This window comes from Lepidochelys kempii, chromosome 10 (genome assembly GCF_965140265.1).
Source record: "Lepidochelys kempii isolate rLepKem1 chromosome 10, rLepKem1.hap2, whole genome shotgun sequence".
Classification (NCBI taxonomy): domain Eukaryota; kingdom Metazoa; phylum Chordata; order Testudines; family Cheloniidae; genus Lepidochelys; species Lepidochelys kempii.
The window spans coordinates 14975248-14992786 of NC_133265.1; positions in this window are offsets into that span (position 1 = coordinate 14975248).

Below are 17539 nucleotides of genomic sequence, written 5' to 3' on the forward strand. Positions count from 1 at the left end.
ATATTAATACTATGTGTGGAATTATGAATGTTCTCTGATACTATATTTTAAAGCCTGTATTTGAAAACAGGTCTTCCCGTCTTGTATACAAATGAAACATGGCTGACCAGCAACAAGGGGATTGCCATTTACATATATGGTAAAGAGAACTGTGACATTGCACCCCATAATGCTTTATGGAAATATGCTTATGAATATATATATATGACATAACTGGAATATGTTTTATGCTACGTATGCCATATAACATATCTCTGTAAAGGTTATGATCTCCTGAACATATTCATCCTATTTGTATGCATGCATCATTTTTGTATTTGAAGTTATGAATATTGGCTACATACTTGCTTAATTTTAAATAGCCTCAGTGAAGCAGTTGGTCAGCTTCCTGAGAAAAGATTATTCTCAGTAAGTGCCCAATCAAGAAATACTTAAGCTAACAATGAACGTGGAGACACCAATCCACATCTGAGCTTTCCCACGAATGTGGCCTGGCTGGTAAGGAACTTGGTCATGCATGGACATGTGACTTGCCCATGTGACTCCAAAACTCCATCTTGGAGCTAAATTCTGGATAGGAGAGAGGAGGGGGTTTCCACCCACATGAGAAAGTCTATTTAAGCCCCTGGGAGACCCCTCCATTTTGTCTTCAGCTGGCTCAAGAGATAGCCCCTCCACCCCTCTGATCAAAGGTTACCTGAAAGAGACAGGAACAAAGGACAGTAAACACAGGAGTTGGAGTGATTGCTGGACCCAGATTAGAAGGAGGCTAGTCTGTAAAAGAAGCTTACTGGAACATCTCTGAGGGTGAGATTTCATCTGTAATCACTTTCTTACTGTATTAGGCATAGACTTGCAAGTTTATTTTATTTTATTTGGTAATTGACTTTGTTCTGTCTGTTATTACTTGGAACCACTTAAATCCTACTTTTTTATTTAATAAAATCACTTTTTACTTATTAATTAAACCAGAGTATGTATTAATATCGGGGGAATGGGGGCAAATAGCTGTGCATCTCTCTCTGTCAGTGCTATAGAGGGCAAACCATTTATGATTTTACCCTGCACAAGTTTTATGCAAAGTAAAATGGATTTATTTGAGGTTTCGACCTCACTGGGAGTTGGGCATCTGAGTGTTGGAGACAGGAACACTTCTTAAGCTGTTTTCACTTAAGCCTGCAGTTTGTGGGACAAAGTTCAGACCTGGGTCTGTGTTTGTAGCAGGCTAGCATGTCTGGCTCAAACCAGACAGGACACTGAAGTCCTAAGCAGCCAGGGGAAACAGGGTGAGGGGTAGTCTCATCACATCAGTTGGCAGTTCCCAAGGGGTTTTCCATGATCCAACCGGTCACAAGAACCATCAAAATTCACAAGATAGTTGGGGAGTCAGCACGTCCACATCAGAAAAAACTGTATTTGCTATCTGACTGGGCTGGTCATCAGGCAGCGACAACAAAGGCATATTTACATGCAAGGTAAACACAGCCACCAGAGGAACAAGTGGGGAAAGAGGACCACTTAATCTTGATGGGGGATGAAGATTGCATCCTCAAGAAGCCTTCTAGCCCCTTGAAACAGGGGTCAACGAACTTTGACAGAGGGGCAGAAAACTTCTACGTTATCCATCATTTGAGGTTTCAGAAAGATGGGTCCTTCAGCCAAGGCCTGAAGTCTCTGGATTATAGTTGAGAAACCTGCACAGGCAAATATTGTTACTGGCTGAGATTAAGTTTTAGTCTCAGAAGGGTATTCCTACTTTGTTTCCTACCCTTCTAACCCTTATTACTTCTACTTGGTATCACTTAACCTATGGCTTTTGTTAAATAAACTTGTGTTACGTTTTCTATAAACCAGTGCAGTGCTTTGATTAACACAAAGTTTGTTAATGCCAGTAAGATGGTAAACTGATGATGTACTCTTTATTTAAAGGGAAGAGTGAAATTAATAACTTCTCTAAGTCTCCGAGGAGAGGGTTGGACACTTCAGGGCAGATTGTTTTGGAGAATCTGGAACTGGAGTGTGTTTGGAGTCACCCCTGCATAAGGTAACTGGGTGACAGACACTAGAGCGGGGCTGTTGTGTTGTAGGCAGGCTGCTGGGGTCAGAGTGCTGAACCAGAGCTGCAAGGCACAGAGACACGCATGGGACTGCATGCTTGTCTGCTGACTGTTGGTGTCCGGGCTGTGAACCACAGCAGCAGAGCATTTAAGGCATCCAGAGTTACAGGGAGGCAGTGACACAATTACTGGTCTGGATTGCACCCTAGAACGTCACACTAACATATCAAAAAATCCCTAATCCAAACCCATCAAACAATGTCCCTCACAAAAATAGACTGGGTAAACAGATAAGGCAGAGCAAGTTCTAATAGGCATTTTAATGTCAAAGCAGATCAATCAGCTTAAAATCATCTCCAGTACTCCCATTGTCTGTATCTTTATTAATCTGCAGCAGAATGGACCTCAAAGGTGTGATGTTCATTCCCACCTGGAAAACCAGAGAAAAGGCGAAAAATCGCTTCCAGCCTAATCCCTATATCTGAACGTTTTGATAGCATAAGAAAAGGGCAAACATATTGGTAATACATGGAAACAGAGTTTGGAAAATGGTTTTTGATCAGTTTAGCAGAATGACCAGAATTTATTTGTCCAACAATAGAAACCAGAGCCAAAAATTTAATGCATTACCAGAAGGCACTCAGATATTGTGGTGATGAGGGAAGTATATGAACCTGAATGGAACAAACTCCATGAGTAAAACCTGGGCTAAGACTCAGGATTTGGCCCTATAAGCAGCAATCACTAAAACCAAATTCCATTGCACTAGGGGATGGGAAAATTTGAGCTGCTTAAATTTTGACTAATTCACACAGAGATTCAGAAAGAGCATCTGAGTTTACAATTGGCTGAAGAAAGACTAGAGGGGAAGGGGATAAGGAGCAGAGCACGTCAGAGAGAAAACATCCAATGAAAGAATACACACACTAAGTATACTGTACATAGGACACTAGTGTGTGGCAGCCACACCAAGACTTCAAGTCTTGATCACATGTTTAGGACAGTTTAATCCCAAATACACTTGCACTTAAACTATTTTCAGTACCAAGTCAGCAGCAGAGCTCCATCTCTGATCAATATTGCCACAATCAATCAATTTCCTAGTATGCGTGAGTGTAGTGTGAGGTCATAAACACAAAGACTTTAAGCAGCAACTAAAAAAACTCCCTAACCAGGAAATTCCTATATTTACTCAGCTCCCTGCTACAACACATCTTGCTGTATAACCTCAGTGTGGATCAGACTTTGAATATAGTGGGTATTTAAAATTAAGAGGTGTGGTTAGAAGTTTGCTCGAGTTCCTTTACTGAATCATCTCTAGGTTGTTCCTTTTCTCCAATTTGTGCGTTCTGGGTATTCAAGGTAGTAAGTGGAAGATTTCTTCAAAACAAGAAGAAAAAAAACCCGAGCATCTTTCTCTACCTTTCCCTCTGTTTCTGAGCAGCAAAGTAACAATAAAAAAAGTCAGACCCAATTCACCATTGTGTTTCTCCAGTTTTACATTAGAGTAACTCCATTGATTTACATGAGCCTACATACATGTACAACTGTAGTAGCAGAGCAGTGAATCAAGTAGAGGGTTTAAAAAAAAGATATAATCCTAATTTGGGCCCATTTAGCCTCCTTCACACATGTTAAGGTAACATATATTCCTCAAAGATTATACTCCTGTTATCCATGCAAGTCTCTTTTCACTTCTGAGAGAGAGGGAGAGAGAGCGAACTCTGACTCAGTGAGATTAGGTTCAGAGACATATTTGAGCTGTAGCTCATGAAAGCTTATGCTCTAATAAATGTGTTAGTCTCTAAGGTACCACAAGTCCTCCTTTACATATTACAGTGAGTGAAATTAACTTTGCCCATTATCCTTCAGCTCCCCCCTGTGCCGTGATGCACATACTCATTCCCTCAATGCAAGAGACAGCTTTCCCGGCTTGAAAGTCAATTTGAGTGTAGACATTATGGAACTGTGGTGGGAGTCGCCGCATTTTTTTTTTTTTTTTGGTACTGTAGAAACCAGCAAAACTAAGATTTCCATATTTGCCATTTATGTAACCCTTTCACATACCTTCACTCTTTGCCTACACTGATGGTCATTTGCAAATAAACAGCTACATAAAGGGGAAGGATATCAGTTTGGTAATTCTTGTAGTCATAAATTGGACTTCTGAGAAAACCAAATTTGACTTTCTTAGCTTCTTGGTGCAGTTTCACAGTGAACGGAGTTGTCGTCCTTCTTGGAACAGCACACATGCACCCCAGTGAGGTCAAGCCCACTGGGGTCAATAGAGAGACTCGCAGTGATGTCAATGGGTCTTGGATCAGACCTATAGATAATATGGACATTAGTCAGACTTGCATTTCCCATCATTTTAATGGAAGCTGTGTGCCTTGATTTCAAGCATGGCTGCAAATGTACTTCCATCCTGCATTGGTAACTGTATGTGGACAGAGGAAAATGCATTGCTTCAGAAGCCAGGAAAAAGAATAAAGCTTTGTAATACAAAGTTACTTCTAGAATAGGGGATGCTGATCCAAAGTTTAAATGGGCGTTTCTGATCATGGTGCTGAAAGCCCTTACACTCAAGCAGTAGACATTTGTAGAATTAACCAGGATCTTGGATGAAGCACTTACATTTTTTGTAGAGGTTAAATGAATCATGAAGATACATCACCTATGACCTCTCCATGCCCAGTTGCTGCTGCCATAGTGTTGCAGAAGTCTGTATATGTTCCTTTTCCCGGATTTTCATAACAAGCCCTTTTTGCATCTGACATCAGCCCCTTTTTTTCTTGCACTTCCCATTTCTCAGTTGTCCTTTGTAGGCATGATAGTAATTCTAGTATAGGACTTGTATCATCATAGAAAAGGATTAGTGGCAACATGTAGGGCCAGATCCTCCACTAGTATAAGCCAATTTGGCCACTTTGAACTATGTCAGTTTACACCAACTGAGGATTTTATTAGACTTGTGACAGTGATGTTCTTCCAGAGCTAAAGAAAAGGAAAAATAAACCCATAGTGCTGTAACAGGTAGAGCGATCGCTGCTGTGATTCTGTAATGAGTTCCATAAACTGTCATTTCAGCAAAGCATACAGAGCTACTTATAGAAGCTACAGTGAAACCCAGACAACCTTCAGCTTCATTTATCAGCATGTTTGTAGGCAGCTGAACAGTAGACAATGAAGGATAATCTGCATCAGAACATTGCAATGAGAACTGTTAAACTACCAGTGTGAATTTACTGGCTATTGCAGACTGTTGTCTTTCGTGGATATTGGTTTGTTTCATCTGTCTATTATGGCATATGCTTTTCCTTATATAGTACAGGCCCCAGTTCAGCACCCCTCCCCTCACTGGCAAAATGTCCCCATGCTCCAAAGACTTAGCCACATGCTTATCTTTACGCATTTGATTAGTACCATTGATTTCAAAAGTACTACTCACGATATGCAAAGTTCAGCCCGTGTTTAAAGTTTTTGCAGGGTCACTGCCTTGGGCCCCAATTCTAGAAGGCATTTCAGCATGTGCTTAAATCCATCCTTATTCAGGACAACACTTATCCATATGCTGAAAAATAAGAATATGCTTAAATCCCATTGAAGTCCATGGGATTTAGGCTCATGTTTAAAGTTAAGCATAGGGGGAGGGATAGCTCAGTGGTTTGAGCATTAGCCTGCTAAACCCAGGGTTGTGAGTTCAATTCTTGAGGGGGCCATTTAGGGATCTGGGGCAAAAATTGGGGATTGGTCCTGCTTTGAGCAGGGGGTTGGACTAGATGACCTCCTGAGGTCCCTTCCAGCCCTGATAGTCTATGATTCTATGTGTTGAAGTATGGTCCTTAATAAGGATGTTTTGCTGAATCAGGACCTCTAGCACATTCTTAACACTAAGCATGTGCATAAAAATCCCATTGATTCCAATGGGATTTAAGCACTTGTATAAAGGCTTCGCTGAAATGGGGCCAGAATGCCTTAAAACACATGGGCACGCGCACACACAAAGCTGAGATTATGGAATAGAAGGTTTAAATCCTAATGAAGCGACTGATGAGGACCATCCCCCACTAGCTTGACAAAAAAAAATTGATTAGTGTAGATTCCCACGGGCCACTCTGAGCAGCAGTTAATCTCTTATTATTTGATTCTACGTTTTACATTCAGGCAGCCAAAAGCTTCAGGTCTCACAATCAGGTGTTTCATTTTTCATCCATTTTTAATTGAACTGGCCATCTTGTAAAGTTACATTTCTCTCCCCGGTGACCTCACCTCCTTTACTTTGAAAATGGAGATTTCTTTTGCCGCTTTGTGCAGAATACAGCTGTGCTAAGCCAGCTAATTGCATTTCACAGAGAATTTCAATATTTCAAAGTGTGGTTTCATTCTAATTTGGAACAAAAACTAAAATATTTTTAAGTTCTCCATGAAAGGGAATAAACCCTAGAAACCCTGGGGCTGCCCCCAAGGCTGGCTGCTTTGGGGCCAGGGAAGTTCGGGTTAACCAAGGGGCCAGATAGGCAAGCTGGCAGGAAGATCAGGCACCTGTCTGGATTCTCTCTGTACTTCAGCAAAATCCATCTATCACCATGAAACACTCCATCCCCACCAGACTCTGACAAAACAATGTTTTGTTGGAATTTTTCTGACCAGCTCTAGTACAGAATACATTTAAGACTCTTCCTTTGAGGTCATCAGGAAGTGGTGCTCAAAACCAGCTCGGAGAGAAACTCTTAACAGTCATGAAATGGAAAAGCAGTTTTTAGGTCTATTAGCCTCATTATTCCCTGGAACAAATTTGCATAAGACAATATGAACAGCGGCTCTCTGAGTAGTCACCCTTTCAAAATGCTGCAGGGAACCACGGCAGTTTCAATAGCAGGCTCCCAATCTAAACATTCAGGTTCTCAGTCAGATGTTCCTAATGGGCCTGACACAGGCCAATGGCCTCCTGAGCTCCCCTTCGTGGCCAGAGATCACTCTGCAGCACCCCACCTCTGTTTCTCCCCACTTTAGGGCCCCTTGAGAACTGCACACAGACTTCTGGGTTAACCCCCCACTGATCTGGGCCTGGTTTAATAACAGAAACTGTTCTAAACAATCCTCGGGGTCCCAAAATAAAGTCCATCGCTACACAAAAGTTCATACTTAGCTCACGGCCTCTCTCATCACCAGAGCTCTTTTTCTGTCCCAAACTTTTCTCACAGCCTGTCCCCACTGCTCTCCCTAGCTAGAGTTCTGCCTGGCTTCAGCTTCCAGGCCCAAACCCAATCAGGGTCTCCCCAACTTCCCCTTCTGTTCCTTGGGCTCTGTTCCCAAACGCCCCTGGTATCAAGGTCTTCACTGGAGAGGCCTTTCTCACTAACTGCAATTTCCTAATTTCCCCTCCCCACAACTTCCTGAAACCCTTTATAGTGAAAAACAGCTAATCTCGCTCACGTGTGTCTCTTAACTAATGGGGGTTGGTTAGCCTCAAGCCACTGTTCCAGGGCCATATCTGGATTGCATTCAAATCAGTGAGATCTTTGCTAGTGATTTCAATAAAATCATGAAATGGCCCGGACAGCAGAGCTTGCTTTGTGAATGACATCAGAACTGGAGTCATGCATAACTGATAAGCTACCTCTCTGGAAGTCATTTATTTCCTTGCATTTTTAGATGACTTCATATACCCTCTGGAGGACAAGATATTAGTTTCAATTTGTAATTTAAGAGAAGACTTGGGGAGAGGAAGGCGTGTAAAAAACATTGCAAGATTTAATAGTCAATTAAACACAAAACAAACAAACATGTTAAATCTAAAGGATGTTGGATTTGGCTGGTTTGATTTTATCTCAAGAGGATTATATTTTTATTTTGAAACAGCATTGGTCTGCAAAAGCCTTCACAAAATACCAGTATAATCTGATGTCTGCTGCTTTTCAAAGGCAATTCAGCTCATGAGATTCAGTACGACAAACCCAATTTACCATTCTCTTAATGAGGGCTCTCAGCAACAGTTGGCTTGTGAACTATATCTATGCTAGCTTTCTAGGCAGATCATAGAACAAGTTAGTGTAGTAAGGACCTGGAATTTGGAGAGGTTGTGGGGTTTCCAGTAACACAGGGCTTAAATCATTGAAATCCACATGTTTTATTTCCTTCCAACAAATTGTGCCTCACAGCACAAAAGATCACCTTGGCTTGTAACAATCACTGACAGAAACTGAAAGCCATGCAGAGCTGCAGTCTGTACAGGTCAGGCCAAGTTATGTTTGAGGACACCACTTATTGCTTAGTTGTTTTGTAATACGCCTCATAAAGAGAAAACTCTGACTTACTGACAAAGTCCTTGTATAGATAGGGAGAAAGATGGGGAGAAAGACGGCACAAGTCTAGTGCCCCCACTGACTTGGCATATGGCAAGTAAAATGGCTACTGCATGCCTGTCTATAACTCTGGAAAAATACGTACCAGTGTCAGAGGGATGTTGTGAAGCTAAAGCCACACGCTCTATAAAGCGCTCTGAAATCCTCACATAGAACGCATATATTTATTATTCTTTTCATTCACTCAAAGAAATACCATATGACAAAGCCAAAGTGATTCAGAACATAGAAGAGGCCTGACTCAATTCCCATTAAAGCCAATAGTAGTGTTTCAGCATGAGCTGGATCCAGCCTGAAAAGTACTGCAACAAGCTTTCCACCAGAAACTCAACTCTTCCAAATAAGGCCACTCCTAAAATTCACACAAAGATAGCTTTAATTTGCCTTGGCTTTGACTCATTCTTTACCATGGAGACAAGCAGAAAAGAAAGGGAAGCATGAACTGAGATCCCAAGCCAAATTAATTGTTTGACTATGGAAGAGATGGCTATAAGAAAGAGAGGAGACAGTGCATTCCCAGAAGCTTTCAGAAAGAGAAGAAAGGAATGTACTGAGGGCTCATCTACATCTACAAACTAGTTCCACAACCACCATGAACTGAGCATTTCATACCATCTCGTCGACTGGATGTGCCATGTTTGTCTTTCTTCCACAGGACAGAAGCGATTTTGTGTGTACAAAGTGCAAGCTGGTCTCCATATTGGAAGAGAAGGTTCAAGGTCTGGAGCAACAGGTATCGACCCTGCGTTACATAAGAGAAACTGAAGATTTCCTGGACAGACGTCAGGATATGCTTCTACGGGCACAAGGTTCTGAAGATTCAGAGCAGGCTGCGCAGCGGGGACAGGAGGACGGTGATGAAATTTGACAACATGTGACCTCCAGAAGAAGAAGGGGGAACGTCCATGTACCAGCAACGCAGATACAGGTAAGTAACCGTTTTCATGTTCTCTCCACAGGTACCATTGCTGGGAGTGGCCCAGATGATACGTCTACGGGAAGGGAGCAGAAAGAGACTCCACCAGTTGAAAGGCACGAGATGCACTGTCCTAAGGTTGGAGGTTCCACGACCACCACTCCCAAGAGAAGGAGGCGGGTGGTGGTGGTCGGGGACTCTCTCCTCAGGGGGACTGAGTCATCTATCTGCCGCCCTGACTGAGAAAACAGAGAAGTCTGCTGCTTGCTATGGGCTAAGATTCGCGGTGTGACGGAGAGTCTGCTGAGACTCATCAAGCCCTTGGACCGCTACCCCTTCCTGCTTTTCCACGTGGACACCAATGATACTGCCAAGAATGACCTTGAGCGGATCACTGCAGACTACGTGGCTCTGGGAAGGAGGATAAAGGAGTATGAGGTGCAAGTGGTGTTCTCATCCATGGTCCCCATGGAAGGAAAAGGCCGGGGTAGGGATCATCAAATCGTGGAAGTCAATGAATGGCTACACAGGTGGTGTTGGAGAGAAAGCTTTGGATTCTTCGACCATGGAATGGTGTTCCAAGAAGGAGGAGTACTAGGCAGAGACGGGCTCCATCTTACGAAGAGAGGGAAGAGCATCTTTGCGAGCAGGCTGGCTAACCTAGTGAGGAGGGCTTTAAACTAGGTTCACCGGGGGAAGGAGACCAAAGCCCTGAGGTAGGTGGGGAAGCGGGATACCGGGAGGAAGCACGAGCAGGAGCGTGTGAGAGGGGAGGGCTCCTTCCTCATACTGAGAATGAGGGGCGATCAGCGGGTTATCTCAAGTGCCTATATACAAATGCACAAAGCCTGGGAAACAAGCAGGAGAACTGGAGGTGCTGGCAAAGTCAGGGAATTATGATGTGATTGGAATAACAGAGACTTGGTGGGATAACTCACATGACTGGAGTACTGTCATGGATGGGTATAAACTGTTCAGGAAGGACAGGGAGGCCAGAAAAGGTGGGGGAGTTGCACTGTATGTAAGGGAGCAGTATGACTGCTCAGAGCTCAAGTATGAAACTGCAGAAAAACCTGAGAGTCTCTGGATTAAGTTTAGAAGCGTGAGCAACAAGGGTAATGTCGTGGTGGGAGTCTCCTATAGACCACCGGACTAGGGGGATGAGGTGGTCGAGGCTTTCTTCTGGCAACTCACAGAAGCTACTAGATCACACGCCCTGGTTCTCATGGGCGACTTCAATCATCCTGATATCTGCTGGGAGAGCAGTAGAGCAGTGCACAGACAATCCAGGAAGTTTTTGGAAAATGTAGGGGACAATTTCCTGGTGCAAGTGCTGGAGGAACCAACTAGGGGCGGAGCTCTTCTTGACCTGCTGCTCACAAACTGGGAAGAATTAGTAGGGGAAGCAAAAGTGGATGGGAACCTGGGAATCAGTGACCATGAGATGGTCGAGTTCAGGATCCTGACACAAGGAAGAAAGGAAAGCAGCAGAATACGGACCCTGGACTTCAGAAAAGCAGACTTTGAATCCCTCCGGGAACTGATGGGCAGGATCCCCTGGGAGAATAACATGAGGGGGAAAGGAGTCCAGGAGAGCTGGCTGTATTTTAAAGAATCCTTATTGTGGTTACAGGGACAAACCATCCCGATATGTAGAAAGAATAGAAAATATGGCAGGCGACCAGCTTGGCTTAACAGTGAAATCCTTGCTGATCTTAAAAACAAAAAAGAGGCTTACAAGAAGTGGAAGACTGGACAAATGACCAGGGATGAGTATATAAATATTGCTCGGGCATGTAGGAATGAAATCAGGAAGGCTAAATCACACCTGGAGTTGCAGCTAGCGAGGGATGTTAAGAGTAACAGGAAGGGTTTCTTCAGGTATGTTGGCAACAAGAAGAAAGCCAAGGAAAGTGTGGGTCCCTTACTGAATGAGGGAGGCAACCTAGTGACAGAGGATGTGGAAAAAGCTAAGGTACTCAATGCTTTTTTTGCCTCTGTCTTCACGAACAAGGTCAGCTCCCAGACTACTGCACTGGGCAGCACAGCATGGGGAGGAGGTGGCCAGCCCTCTGTGAAGGAAGAAGTGGTTTGGGACTATTTAGAAAAACTGGACGTGCACAAGTCCATGGGGCCGGATGTGTTGCATCCGAGAGTGCTAAAGGAATTGGCGGATGTGATTGCGGAGCCATTGGCCATTATCTTTGAAAATTCATGGTGATCGGGGGAAGTCCCAGACAACTGGAAAAAGGCTAATGTAGTGCCAATCTTTAAAAAAGGGAAGAAGGAGGATCCTGGAAACTACAGGCCAGTCAGCTTCACCTCAGTCCCTGGAAAAATCATGCAGCATGTCCTCAAGGAATCAATTCTGAAGCACTTAGACGAGAGGAAAGTGATCAGGAACAGTCAGCATGGATTCACCAAGGGAAACTTATGCCTGACTAACCTAATTGCCTTCTATGATGAGATAACTGGTTCTGTGGATGAAGGGAAAGCAGTGGACGTGTTATTCCTTGACTTTAGCAAAGCTTTTGACACGGTCTCCCACAGTATTCTTGTCAGCAAGTTAAAGAAGTATGGGCTGGATGGATGCACTATTAGGTGGGTAGAAAGTTGGCTAGATTGTCAGGCTCAGCGCGTAGTGATCAATGGCTCCATGTCTAGTTGGCAGCCAGTATCTAGCGGAGTGCCCCAAGGGTCGGTCTTGGGGCCGGTTTTGTTCAATATCTTCATTAATGATCTGGAGGATGGTGTGGATTGCACCCTCAGCAAGTTTGCGGATGACACTAAACTGGGAGGAGTGGTAGATACGCTGGAGGGTAGGGATAGGATACAGAGGGACCTAGACAAATTGGAGGATTGGGCCAAAAGAAATCTGATGAGGTTCAACAAGGACAAGTGCAGAGTCCTGCACTTAGGACGGAAGAATCCAATGCACCGCTACAGACTAGGGACCGAATGGCTAGGCAGCAGTTCTGCAGAGAAGGACCTAGGGGTGACAGTGGATGAGAAGCTGGATATGAGTCAACAGAGTGCCCTTGTTGCCAAGAAGGCCAATGGCATTTTGGGGTGTATAAGTAGGGGCATTGCCAGCAGATCGAGGGACGTGATCATTCCCCTCTATTCAACATTGGTGAGGCCTCATCTGGAGTACTGTGTCCAGTTTTGGGCCCCACACTACAAGAAGGATGTGAACAAACTGGAGAGAGATCAGCGAAGGGCAACAAAAATGATTAGGGGTCTGGAACACATGACTTATGAGGAAAGGCTGAGGGAACTGGGATTGTTTAGTCTGCGGAAGAGAAGAATGAGGGGGGATTTGATAGCTGCTTTTAACTACCTGAAAGGTGGATCCAAAGAGGATGGATCTAGACCATTCTCAGTGATAGCAGATGACAGGACAAGGAATAATGGTCTCAAGTTGCAGTGAGGGAGATTTAGGTTGGATATTAGGAAAAACTTTTTCAGTAGGAGGGTGGTGAAACACTGGAATGCATTACCTAGAAAGGTGGTGGAATCCCTTCCTTAGAAGTTTTTAAGGTCAGGCTTGACAAAGCCCTGGCTGGGATGATTTAGTTGGGATTGGTCCTGCTCTGGGCAGGGGGTTGGACTAGATGATCTCCAGAGGTCCCTTCCAACTCTGATATTCTGTGATTCTATGATCTCTCCAAAATGCCTCTAAGCCCCACACTTGCACATCCCAGCGCTTTATTGGTGTTAGTAGAGTTCACCTGGGTTCAGGAGACTGGTAAACTGAGAGATTGGTTCACTTTCAAATACAAGTTTATTTACCAGATGCACCTTCCCAGTTCCTTCAGCTCAAATGGAGATAGGATGACACAGAAAACCTAAGTCCTCTTTTCTGGAAATAGGCCAACCTCCCAGTGTTTGTGCTCACTTCATGAACTGCTAGAGGGAGTTCACCCATTGTAAATATTTGCTTTGCATTCCTCTGCTGTTATTTCAGCTGGGAAAGACAATAAGTGATTTGCTAGCAGTTCACCAACTGAACTTACATACCTGCCTTCATTCTTAGAAAGAGATACCTTTTAATCAACCAGATGCATTACATTCTGCTGTGCACTGAACATGTGAACACTTAACTGAGAAAACATTTGACTCCCTGCCAAAATATTTGTGTCAGTTACTTATAACCAATGCTAAAAGCACCAAGTGTAACAGTATTAGCTATTCCCTCTTCCCTCTCAGTCACTCAAGTACTACTTTGACAAGGCAGCATCTTAGCACACAATGTACTGTGATCAGTCACAAAGTGATCAAACAAAAAAAGTTAAATATCCACAATAAACAGCCTCCACCCGCATGATTCCTTGTCTTTACTGTCAATTTCAACATCTGTCTCCCCCCCTTCAACCTTTTTATAGTCCAGTTCTAGTTTCCTACAGACATCACCTTTGAGACATATACCAAAAATTAGGCACCAAACCATTATGTTCTCATCTTTTTCATAGGTAGAAGGAATAACACTCCTGAACAGAGCTGGATGAAATTGTGTAGACAAAAAATTTATTCAGAAAAAAGTGTGTTAAAAATGCCTGAAATCAAAACACATTTTGTTTGACCAGAAACAAACGTTTTCAGATTTTTCTCAATTTGTTTAAAAAAAAATTAAAAATACGATTTTGGTTGGACCCAAACCATTTTCCCCCTCCCCCCCGAACTGATTTTTTGGTTTACAAGCAATTATTCATCCAGTTCTACTCTTGTATTCCTGTTGTCCAAGTGGAGAGAGGCTCTAGTTTATCATCTGCTAAAATGAACATTTTATACAATTGTTTAGAGAAATTTATCCCTTTATATAAAGTCAAGGTTGGATGATAAAATGTGAAACTGTCAAAGGTGCTGAAGGGGAATTCCTCAAGGTACCTTTGCAAATCCATGTTTTCTGGAAAAGTAAATCCTGCTCTTGATGTATACAAATGATTGTGTATAAAACTGAATACACATTTAGAGGCTTTAATGTTTTTTAAAATTAGGGAGAGTAAAATTAAAAGATTGTTCCTGTGCTAAAGATAGCAATACTTACTTATTTTAAAAATGAGGAATCTGAGACCCAAAGTTAAGTGGCTTACCTAAAGCCACACCACAAGTTAGCAGCAGAGCTGGGTTTGGAATTCCTGCCTCTCCGTCCCACATTCATGTTTTTAGCTGTTCATGTAGAATTTGGACCAAGCAGAAATGAGGGTGGTTGACTGCATGTCATCCTGTATCCAACTTTTTACACTACTAATGGACACCGTACAAAGGCAAATTTATTTTAGCAGTATCCTCACCAGCATGGGAAACAGAAACCATTAAATTTTTCCACTTCATATGACTAATTAGGATGTCTCTTACTAGTTGACTGTTAACTGAACACTGAAATAAGCGCAGCTGTGAGTAAGGGCATACTTTGAAGTGCTTGGTAATTGGAGTGTTAGTCATCTGAGTACCATCACCTAATATTAATGTATATATTAGCCAATCTGCCATGTTATTACTTAGAAGAGTGGAAGAAACTAGACTACAGATTGATGACTTCCTTGTTTCCTGGCAGAAAAGAAAGATATAAAAAACTGCAAGGTGATTGTGAAAGAGAGTCTTACTGATCAACATAGTCCACTCATCTTAGATATGTTTCTTAGAATGAAGGTACAGAGAAAATCAGAGAGGGTAATACCAAAAGTAAGGTGGCAAAAATTATAGGGTAAGGCTAACTTTAGGGAGCTGGTTAAGGAAAAGATGAGGTCAGCACCCCACAAGGAAGGAGAGGATACACTGGGGAATTTTATAGTGATAAATATGAAGTTGTGGGTGAATCAAAAGGGAAAGCCCTTCTTCAAAAGAAACCTGGTGGTTGTGATATGACTGGGACATGGGTGGTCATGCATAGAGGTTCGAGCTGGAGTCAAGCCTAGTGGTTAGAACAGGAGTCAGTAACCAGGAATCAGAGCACAGGGTCACAACTGGACTCAGATGCAGAGCCAAGGGTCAGAGCCGGAGTCAGGATTTGAAGCTCAGTTCAGAACCAGAGTCAGAGGTGAGATACAAGAGCCAAGTGTCAGGGTCAAAGTCAGAGGTCAGGAATCAGAGCTGAGGAGCAGAACTAGGTTACCTGGAGTGAGGCAAAACAGGAGCAGAACTGAAACAAGGCGGACAACAAGCAGGAGCTATTGCAGCCATGGGAAAATGCTTTGAGCAGCCACTGAACTGCTGCTGCGGGGCTTAAGAACCAGTCTGCTGACTCTTCCAACCAATCAGGCAGTGTAGTCAATCAGGCAGCCTACTACAGGCCAGGTGCACTTGTTAGGTTGCCTAGAAACTAGCTGTGCTGAGGGCCCTGCTTCCAGACTGGATGCTCTGTAGGTTCCTGATAGTGGTGAAGCATAGTGATAAAAGATAAGAGAAAAAAGCTTAAACTTTGGCAAAGGAGTCGAAGCAAACAAGACCTGGAGGAATACAAGGATGCAAAGAAATTGGCCAGGAATGTAGCTGCAAAAGCAAAGGTGTTGGAGGAAATTTCTGCAAGACTTGGACAAAGAAAGGGAGGAAAGAAGCACATAGACTGGCGAAAGCATGGGACAGAAGTATCAGAGATATATATATAAAGGAAGTAAGGTGTATCAAAGATTAAACTGGTAGGATGTTAGCTGATGACAGTTGCATAAAGGATCAATGGAAAAAGTATTCTGAACAGCTTTTGAATGAAGAAAACCCAAGAGAGCAATGCAACTTCAAAATGATGAATTTTGGTGTAGTGGAGCCTATTACACCAGATGCAGTGGCAAACATTGTATAAGAAATGAAAAACAATAAGGTCCAGACAGAAGCCCTACTGAGGCATGGGAAAAGGTTGGAACTGAAGTCTGATATCTGCTGACACCCCTGTTCAATTCAGTCATGAGATGGTAAAAGAACCAAATGTATGGAGGAAAAAGTATCTTGGTGCTGACATACAAGGGAAAAGGTGACGTGGGCAACTGTGCAAACTACAGAGGTATAAAGCTGATGAGTCATACAATGAAACTGTGGGAGAGAGTCATCAATAAAAGACTAAGAAGTGAAGTGGATATTAGAGCAAATCAATATGGCTTCATGCCAGAAAGGCCAACTATTTTTGCATGGAGGCAGCTAGTGGAAAAATTTAGAGAGAAAAGGAAAAATATTCACATGATGTTCATTGATCTGGAAAACATCTTTGACCGAGTTCCAAGTGAAGTCATCTGATGGCGTATGAGGAAGAAAATGGTATTGGAACTTTATGTGAGGCTTGTTCAGGCCATGTGTGTAGGTGCAGTGTCAATAGTCAGAACTTCTAGTGGTGAAGCAGATAAACTATTGGTAATGGTGGGAGTGCATCAGTGCACTGAGGAGAAAGCTAGTCTAGAAGAGGATCTTCATAAATGGAGAGATGTGTTGGAGAGACATGGAGTTAAAATAAGCAGAGGAAAAACGGAGTGTGGTATGTAATTTTAATAACTTGAACACTTAAGAATTATCATTGAAACTAGATGGGCAGATAATATTGAAGATGCGACATTTCAAGCCCATGGGTTCCAGAATCCGAGAAAAATGGAGAATGAAATTAAAGCTAGGATAATAAATGCCTGGCTCAAATGGAGAGAGAGAAGTGGGGTAGCATGTGATAGAACGATACCAGTAAGATTAAAAGGGAAAGTCTATAAAATGGTGGTTCATCCAATTTTAATGTACAGTGCTGAATGTCGGGCAAAAAATAAGAAACATGATCAAATGGTCTCTTCAACAGAAATGCAAATGTTGAGATGGATGAGTGGAGTATGCAAGAAAGATCATGTGAGGAATGTGTATGTTAGAGACATGCTTAAAGTAACATAGATAAATGACAAAATGAGGGAGTGCTGGCTCAGACCATTTGCTCAGGGAAAGTGCAGTCCTGACAACTATGTGGGGAAAGTCCAGCAGATCAAGACTGAAGGAAAAAGACAGAGAGGCCAGTTCAAGAAGGGGTGGGATATCATAAAGGAAGACTTGTTAGCATGTGGTGTGATAGAGTATATGGCATTGAACAGAGCACTTTGGAGGAAGAGGATTCATAGAGCAGACCCTATTTGATGGGATTAATGAACATAAGAACAGCCATACTGGATCAGACCAGAGGTCCATTTAGCCCAGTATCCTGTCTTCTGACAGTGGCCAATGCCAGGTGCTTCAGAGGGAAT